The sequence below is a fragment of the Anolis carolinensis genome, chromosome 5 (assembly GCF_035594765.1).
Source record: "Anolis carolinensis isolate JA03-04 chromosome 5, rAnoCar3.1.pri, whole genome shotgun sequence".
NCBI classification, from domain to species: Eukaryota; Metazoa; Chordata; class Lepidosauria; order Squamata; family Dactyloidae; genus Anolis; species Anolis carolinensis.
Genome location: NC_085845.1, coordinates 195,395,032 through 195,404,993, shown reverse-complemented (window position 1 = coordinate 195,404,993; position 9,962 = coordinate 195,395,032).

The window sequence follows — 9,962 nt, the reverse complement described above, 5'->3', positions numbered from 1 at the left end:
TTTCAAGCAGTAAATGGTTGAGTCCATGAATATAGAGAGTCGACATTAATGCCGATGCAGAGTGGATGCAATACCTAAAGTAAACCTATGTTAAACATTTTTCTGTTTTAATTGTAGACTGAAAATTGCACTTTTATGGAAGGTGAAATAGTTCCCATGTACATTGTAAAATTCACTTTTGAAAAATGAAATCCTGCTAAATTTAGTGTTATGATTTCCCAAGCTGCTGTCGATGGTCATGACTGTTTCTTTCCCTTGCATGATTAAGTCACCTGGATAATCACATCCCTTCAAAATCTGCATGGTGAGCACAATGCTCCATAGCCAATTAAAACCAGTTACATGATGATGACACTGGAGGGAAACAAATTCACCTGAAACTTTAAGCAATGCTTCCTGGATTAGGCACATGGGTGATTTCAGCCAATTAGCTATAGTACAGAAAGCAATATTAGCCAATCAAATCTGATGACAAGAAGAGATTTTAAAAAAAGATACATAATTATTGGAGAAGCTGCCTGGGGTTTCTGGGGACTGGGATCTGAAAGGTCTGGTGGGGGGCAAGATTTGAGGAGGAATGCTGTAGAATTTTATGGATGGTGGTTTTCCAATTCACCTTCTTGTCAAATGGTGGCTGGTTATGTTATGTCTGAAGTTGTCTTCTTTATTGCATGTTTCTCCATCATTAACAAGCTTCCCCCTAATTTATCAGCTTCAACAGCAGGCTGTATTTCTTGTTCAGGAAAAGCCCCATGAGTAGAATTATCTTAAAATGCTTTCTCTTGGGCTTTAAGTAAAGTGTTGAAACTTGGGGGGGGGGGTGCATGCTGTTGGGAAGGTATGTTTGTGCAATGAAACTTCAGGATGTGAGGGGAAGATGTCTTGCTCCTCCGAGTCCCTTTGGGGAGATGGGACAGGGTACAAATCAAGTCTTCTTCTTCTTCTTCTTCTTCTTCTTCTTCTTCTTCTTCTTCTTCTTCTTCTTCTTCTTCTTCTTCTTCTTCTTCTTCTTCTTCTTGTGGGATTTTGGTCAAGACAAAGTCTCCGTATTCAAGCTTTAGAGCTTGTTGAGCCATCTCCAATTTTTGTGATAACTCCACTGGGCAAATGCATTTTTCATCATGAGCTGAACACTCCCTTGTTGTAACACTCCCAAATGGTCTGTTTCGAGGTAAAATAAAAATGTTGATTATGACCTACAAAGACCTATGTGGATTATGCCAAGTCGATATCTCCCTCGTATAAATCACTTGAAGTCATAAGATCTTCAGAGGCGGGTTCTTTGACCCACTCTCTCATTCCTCCTGGGAAGACATAGAAGGAAGCATTCCTGATGGAACTCCTTCCCACAGAAGTCTGGGGTGCCTCTCACCTTTCACTGCCAATTAAAGGCTTTCTAATTCATACAGTTCCTCTTTTAAAACCCATTCTCTGAAATTCAGGGGATCTGATTCAGAGGAGTGGATTGCAGCAACAACAACAAGAACAACAATTTATAACCCAGTCTCTCTCCCCAAAGGGACTCGGGAGCTTCTTTCCCCAGGCAACTCCCTTCCCAAATCTGAGAAGTTGATGACTGAAGCAATTGAGGGCATTGTCCTTAGCAGAACTTGGTGAACACTAAAAATTTTCTTTTGAAGTCTGATGACAAGACAAGGAAAAGCTTTGTAGGAAACACTGGACAGATGTTGATGGTTCATCAAGCACCTTTCATTCAGAGGCAGGCCATATAGATCTCTTAGCAGCTGCAGGAAGCAAAGAAGATAATGTGGATTGTCCTCAGTTCAGTTTCTCTGACTGGTATTGCTCTGACTCCTGGCATTTGTGGTTCTTGGAGTGGCTATGTTTAATGACTCCTTGAATGCATCTACACCTGCCACAAAATAGGACAGTCTGAAGAACAAATGCTCTGAATTGGCTCCAAACATTAAGGAAAGAAAGCAACATTGAATTCTAGTTCTCAGTGCTTGATCTTTGCAGAAATATACAAAAATCAGTCTTAATGATGTGCAAATCTTTCTAAGATAAAAAAGATCCACTCATCATATTGTAATTAGTTTCACTTATTTGGCATGTTTCTCCTTTACCATACAAGGAAAAAGAGATTCCAGATTAACATCCCTTGCATGACCCTCATATTCCAGATATGATGATTGCATTGAAATTTCCTTCTCCTTTGAAAAAAATCTAAAAGAACTACTTCTTTGTCTTCAAATTGACTTGAGAATTAGGTAAGGTAGGTAAAGGTTTTCCCCTGACGTTAAGTCCATTCATGTCTGGCTCTGGGGGTTGGTGCTCATCTCTATTTCTAAGCCGAAGAGCTGGCGTTGTCCATAGACACCTCCAAGGTCATGTGGCTGGCATGACTGTATGGAGCGCCGTTACCTTCCCGCCGGAGCAGTACCTATTGATCTACTCACATTTGCATGTTTTCGAACTGCTAGGTTGGCAGGAGCTGGGGCTAATAGCGGGCGCTGATTCTGCTCCCCGGGGTTGAGAATTACTGGGAGGAAATGTGGGAGAAATTTCAATGCAATATTTATTTATTTATTTATTTATTTATTTATTTATTTATTTAAACTTATATGCCACCACTCTCCTAGGGCTCGGGGTGGCTTACAAGAAAGGCTAAAATCTAACAATTTAAAAACATCTTTAAAATATCTTTTAAAAAAATCTTTAAAACACTCCCCCAGGGCTCGGAGTGGCTATCAATAGGATCTTTGGCACACTGATGATCTTTGGCCCTGCTAATGTTTTGGACTGCTTCTCCCACAATCCCTTACTCTTGGCCATGCTGTGTGGGGCCTATGGGAGTTGTAGGTTAAACACCTGGAGGAGCAAGAGTTCATCACTCTTGACCTCATATGTGCTAACAGCTAATGTCTCACACTGAGCTTGTTAGATTTATAACAAACATCTCTGGGGCTTTTCAGTATTCCCTCTATATGCAGCTGTCTAAACCAAGCAACTAAAATCTTCTGAGCATTTCTTTCCACTGGCCCCTCTACTGCCAGTTGATGTGGGTGGGGATTCTGGCTTGTTGTTTTTCCTAAATGCTTTCTGCATCTTGGATGATTTCCTTGTGCATCTGCAATGAAATCTGTGAAACCTTAATGAGTGCTATTCTTTGGAAAAGACACTGTGATCATAGAAAACCTGCATTTTTAAAGATTTGGTGGCCTTTAGTCCTTCTAGCAAGTTGTGGAACTTGCACAGTTATTATCCTTTAGCCTCTTGGTAGTAAATCTATTGAGAAATAAATTACAGATGGGCCCATCTGCATCTTGGCAAAGAAGCAGAGGTTGTACAAATTTTCATCTTCACACACATGTGCATATACTTTTTAAAAAACTAAAGCTTTTGAATCTTGCAAAGACAAATTAAATCTGAAAATTTGGCTATCGGTAGATACAATTTAGGGTGGTCTTTCTCCACTGGGGCACTCCAGGAGATTTGGATTTTATTTTCTATATTTCCTCACAATTGTTTATTTCAGAGGGGATTAACAGGAATTGTAGTCAAAAACATTTATAATACATCAGTTTGTGGAAAGCTATAATAATGCCGGGGAGACTGTGGTGAGTTGGGTTGGTGTTGGGTGGAGAGAGCCAGGATGCATCTACACTGCAGAATGAATGCATTGACACCACTTTAACTACTATTGCTCAGTGCAATGGGATTTGTAGTTTTGTGAGGCACAGGCAGCTGCTTCCACCTGCAATGTGAAGTGGCACAGTTGCAGGGTGATCAACTGTAGTAAGAACTCGCTATATACTTATATAAGTCTAGAAACTTCAGTAAACAAAAAACAAAAAAACTGTCACGAGTTTTGTATCATTCCATCATTTCTAAAGTGACAATAAGTAATAAGGATCAAGACTACCCCAGCAGCACGCATTAAGGATTTATTCACCTGGCTAGCATTGAGTAATTTACAGCCAGGGTGGAGTAGCTGAAAGAGTAACCAAAAAGCACAAGCTTCTCTGTTAGAATTGTTGTTGTCCGAGTGTTGAGTTGTTAGAGATGGAGATTCAAAGTTTGAAGGTTTAATGAAGAAGACCAGAGAGAAGCTAATACTATGGAGAAGGTATGAACTGCCTGGGAGTGTTGGAAAGAAGGTCTGGAGAAGAGTCAAAAACATCTGCTAGATATATCTAAATACTGCTGTCTAAAGTTTTCTACTAAAGATTCAAGTTGTGCTTGTCTGCACCTTAACTGGAGGGAGAGTGTTTCTGCTGAATAAGGGGGTTGGTTTGTTATTGAACAAAGAACCCCAACAATTTGCTGTGACAAAAACAACCATTCATTTGCAGGTCAATGTAAGTACTGTACCTTACTCTTTTTTTTTAAAGAAACATCTTTATTTCTGAATAGAGTAATGAAAGATGAAAGCATAATCCATCCCAGCAGAACCTCAAAGGAGCTCCTATATCCAATACTCTCTCTACTGTGGCATTGCTTCTTGCTTTTTTAAAGGCAAGAAGGTAGGGAAATATTGGTAGTGGTTCTTTGGTGTTGTAGGTTTGTACCTTAACGTTGTTTTTGACTTATGGAGACCCTAAGGCAGTGGTTCTCAACCTGTGGGTTGCCAGATGCTTTGGCCTTCAGCTCCCAGAAATCCTAGCAGCTGGTAAACCCGCTGGTATTTCTGGGAGTTGTAGGCCAAAACACCTGGGGATCCACAGGCTGAGAATCAGTGCCCTAAGATGAACTTATTACAGGGTTTTCTTGGCAAGATTTTTTCAGAGCGTTGCTTTCTTTCCTTTCCTTTGTGTCTTTGCTTTCCTTTGAGGTTGAAATAATATGGGTTTTCATGGCTGAGCGGGGAGTTGATCCTTGTCTACCAGAGTCCTAGGACCTCTTCACACTTACCTTATTTTCAGTGGCACTACAAGGTTTTTTCAATTCAGCCACAGAGCCCAATGGCTCCCATCACACTCTGGAGAACTACTTCTCCATGCTGCTCCATAGCTGAAGTGCTGCTGCTTCTACAAAAATGGTGGCAGTGGACAACAGCAGGCTCCCCATCTTTCCATAGAGAAAGATGAGTCAAGCCACAGAAAAAAGGCTCCCTCCTAAGTGATGGGATAGGGGGAAGCCACAAGAGAGTGGGGTGCAGGGTGTCAAGACCCAGGCTACAGAACACCAATAACCATGCGCAGAGGCCAGATTCTATCTAATATCTTTATTAAAGGAATATATAAAGTCAATAAAAACAAGTGAAGAATATAGTTCAGAAGTAGACCTTTCAGGAAAGGTCAAATATAGTCCAGGAAAATAATGTCCAATATGTGATATTAGAGTCCAAAGTTATAATCCATTAACCGAAACACACACTTTGCCAAGCAATAATGTGGGGAGATGACAAGGTCTTTTAGTCCATTGAAGCTTGACAACAAGGCTGGAGAACAAACTAGATTCTTGGCTAAACAAGACTTGATACGAGGCAAACAAGAAGCAAGAACAAGGTCCGTGGCGAGGTCCGCGGTCAAACGTGAAACAAGGCAGGCTTGGAACTTGGTCCGGGAAACAAGGAACTGGAATTACTAAGTCCACACACGATCTCACTCCTCAAGCTGACGAGTTGACTCTGCAAGATTTCCTTTGCGGCAAAACACCTAAATAGGGTCTCGTTTCCCGCCAGAAGAACCCTTTCCCTGGAGAACGAGACGTGAAACCCAACTCCGTCCAGATGCATGACTCCTTAGAATTTCCCAAGGGAAGCAAACCTAATCAGCTAATTGTTTGGCTGCGATTCTGAGACTCCGGCGATTAGCCTCCCTAGCTCCCCTATCTCTATTATAATTGTCTTTTCGGGAAAACGGGGGAGAATTCTGCCCAAGGCTTGTTTGGCTGACTTCTTGAGGGCAAACATCCTCCAGGTGCAGGGGCTCCGATTCTGGCTGAACCGGTGGAAATCCCATGTTTTCCTCTTCGTCTGCCACAATAGTACTAGGAACGGGACTACAAGGCCCATGAGTCATCACACAGGGCAACAGGACCTGATGCCCTCTGAATGACCACCACCAGGACATGACAAGATGCCTTTATTCTGGTGGCATGTGTGATAGAGACCCTAGTCTAGTGCTCATATCACTACACCATGTTGGGTGTCTGCATTATTGGGTACTCTACCATTGTATATCTTTGTTCAGGTATTCATTTTTAGATTAAAAATGAACTCATTTGTTTAAGTACTGAATAACACTATTGTGTATAACAGTTGACAACTTGTTGTTTCACTATTTGGGTTAATAAGAATTAAACCAAAGAGAAATCATGTGACCTTCCAAGTGTTGGTGAATTCCATGGGTTCCAGTTCAACTATATGACTTCTGCCCTTTAAGTAGTCAACTTTTCCAAACTCTGGAACTAGGCATCAGGAAGAGAAGGGAATGACTGAATATGTTGTTGGAAAACCCGATATGGTGAACATTGATCATTCAACATGCCTTGAGAACTCTGTCCTGGTTTGCAAGTATGCATGTGCTAAACTTAACCTTTCTATGTTTATTTTTAGAAAGCTTGTACTCTGATTATTAAAAAAATGTTTATTTTTCTTTGCTGTGGCAGAGTGGGCAAAATGTCAGGTAGGGTCAGGAAAAGAATAAGGATAATAAAAATAAACCCAGAGAAATGAGACAAATGCTGGGAAGATTTGGGAATAAATGTTTAGAGGAAATGGAGAGAGAGAATAATGTGTAATGAAGAGTTGTAGGAACATCAGGGTCATGGAATGGGGGAGTCTCAAGAAAGAAAAACCTGAAATATAATACATATGTTAATTTCCTGGAAAGCATGTGGCATTCTTCAATACAACCATTTTCTTTCCTGGAAACACAGTCAGCCTCCACATTCACCAGGGTGAGGGACACAGGACTCTCATGAAAGTGGGAGAACTGAGTGAACACTTCTCGACAAATTTCCAGGTTATCCAGCATGACTCTATGTTCAGCTACTGGTGGAAGTTGCCCATAAAGTTGCACTGAAACATCTACCTTACCACATTGGGATATACTCTGTTTACATCAGTTTGCATCCCATATTTTTTTTAATCCAGATGCATACTGTATTTAGATGGGATGCATACTCTCCCCAACACACTCAGCTATGACAGTTCTCTCGATTTGAAAATGTTGTACCTCAACTCATCACACCACAGAAGGCTAGCTTCTCCCAATTTGTCTGAATGCCTTTTTATTTATTTATTTTCCTAATATAATGTAGTGATATAGTCTGGAAATCTTGAATTACCATTTTTGCAAGATTTTAGCTGATGGAATGCATACTGATTTTACGATTTCATGTAAAAACAGCACTTTAGCAATGTATAAAATCAGAGTAAATAAAAAAAAAACCACAATTAGAATCCCGTGTCTGTGGCAGCCAAAACATCCAGGAAGATCCAGCCAATTGGAGTCGATGGGGAACTTACAAGGCTCTCTTTCCATTCCTGGGATCAATTTCTTTCTTTCAAGGGAGTCTGGTTTTGAGTAAAGGGGTCAAGGAAGCATGCACTGTGTATTGCTGAATAGAAGAAGCCACATGTGCCATTTCGGGTGAAAAAAATATGGTGGCTGAGCCCTTGTCGTTATGGACATCTGGAGAAGCTGAACAAGCCAAAGAAGTTGAAGGAAACAGGCTATCAATGCACAAGTCTACTGCATGGTTGAAAGTTACTTCCTATTTTATAAGAGTGTGATAGAATGTTTGAGTGGATTCACTCCTTTACTTGCTAAGTGTGATCTTAGGTTTAGTCCTTAACTGGTAAATAAGATAATCATTTTGTATCAGACTTTGTCAAGTGCACATCATGCTTTTATCAAACACACAATGTTAGAAGTTAGTTTCAGTTCTCTGAAGGCAGAACTACAGGTTACACTCACAATTTTACAGCATATGTGCTAAATGTAAATAGAGGAAGGATGATAGGCGAATATTTTAATTATTACAATGTGCTGGCAGTTAGAGAAAAATTTGTTTAGGAGATAAGTTAAGAGTCAATTTCCTGGTCCATCATAGAAACCTACTAGGTGACGTTAGGGTGAGCTGCACATTCTCAGCAAACAGAAAACGCAATGGTAGTTTTGCCTTAAGGTCACCATAAATTGGAAATCACAACAACAGCGATAACAATAGTTATATCATGTTCACATTGTACATTTTGTCTGTCTTAAGTGCCACTATTATAAGGTTTAGAGTAAAGGTTTTATTTTGAAGAAAAAATCTACCACATGGGTGTGAGAGTTGCTACATTGTTCTTTAAAAAGCATTTTAAAAAAACCAGGAATCAAGTTGTATCATAAAAATTGCACAGAAAAGGTAAAAAAAAATCATGTGGTTTAATTGGGTAACACTGGCCAATTGCAATAAATAACCAACCCATAAAGAATATATAAGGTAATGACTTCTTTTCTTGTCCAGTTTTATAAATTCCATGGATTTGATTTAAAGTCCTTGTACTTCCCTTGTTGCCAATTAATATGAATTATGCAGTGACAAGTTTGTGCAAAAGAGATGCCAATGTAGCTTTATACGAGTGCCGTTCTAGAGCCAAAGTGGGCAAGAGGAGCCGAAATCAAGCTGACAGGTCTATTTTCATTGGCTTCCATCAATTGAGATTTATAGTGTGTTTAATCCTCTTGACTCTCTGGAAAGGAAGCAACCATTTTGTCCAGTTCACAAACAATTATGTTCAAGACTTGTGTAACCTTCCAGCTAAGATGTTTGCTCATGGACACATGTGAATTGCTTAAAAGTTTGCACAACAATTGCTAGGGAGTAGTCAATACATGCATTCACAACAACATTAAGTGATGACTTGCATGCATGAATGTGCCATCTAACATCATGGAAAACAGGAAGTGATGTCAGTAAAGAAACAGAAGAAACATGTTCCTCTTATATTCTTTTAAAAATAGATTTTCTCTATCCCTATCTCCTCAATGAAGTAGAGATACAAATGAAATTGTTGTGAACTCATACATTTGCAAACTTGCTACATTGCTTTGTAAATGAAAATAAATTAATTTGACCACATGTGTGCATTTTGATTTCTATACATCTATTAATGATGTTCACCTATTAATGCACTTTATATCTGGTCCTCTATATCCATGAATTTTGCATCCACTGATTCAGCCATCCATAGTTTGAAACTTTTCCAAAAAATCTAGAATAGAAAAAATGATTTTGCCAATTTATATATACAAAATTGTATATAATGGAACTTGAGCACCCATGGATTTTGATATCCATGGTGGGTCCTAGAACCAAGTTCAGTGGATACCAAGGGCCTATTTTAATCTGTTTGTAAACTGAAATACATACACAATACCTTTGTCTATTAAAAAAGCACTGCATACTAACTTTTTGTCCAGTGCCACTCCAGGGCATATGCCAGATTTCAATTTTTCTATTGAATATATCCTCTCTATCTGTCAGGATTGAAATATGGCATGGCATTGTGAATATGCACAGTATTGAGTCCAGTGATGTCCTGGCATTATATTTCATCCAAGATAAGTGCTTTACAGTATAATACAGGGACGTGTCCAGGATGTTTGCTAGTATTCTACCTTAGAGGTAGATTTGTTCAGTGAAAGTGTGTACCAATGGTAGGAATCACATGACTCTCCAACTATTGTTGAACTACAACTCATAACCAATGGCTAATGGATCTTGCAGTGATTTTCATCCCAGTGCTAATTCATATTTTGTGTCAACAACTCCCTGAATTCTGTGACTTTATCTCATAGACATTGGCAAATTTGCAAGCAGGAAGCCAAGTAAATAAGTTAACTCCTGGCTCTTTATGAGACATGCCACATCATCACAGAATGATTATGCCCAACACCACTGGAGACATTATACTGTTTAGCCGGTATTGCACCACCTGATAGCCACCGGGAAATAGCAGCCTGCAATGAAAAGACCAAGGCAGTGACATCTCCACCCCA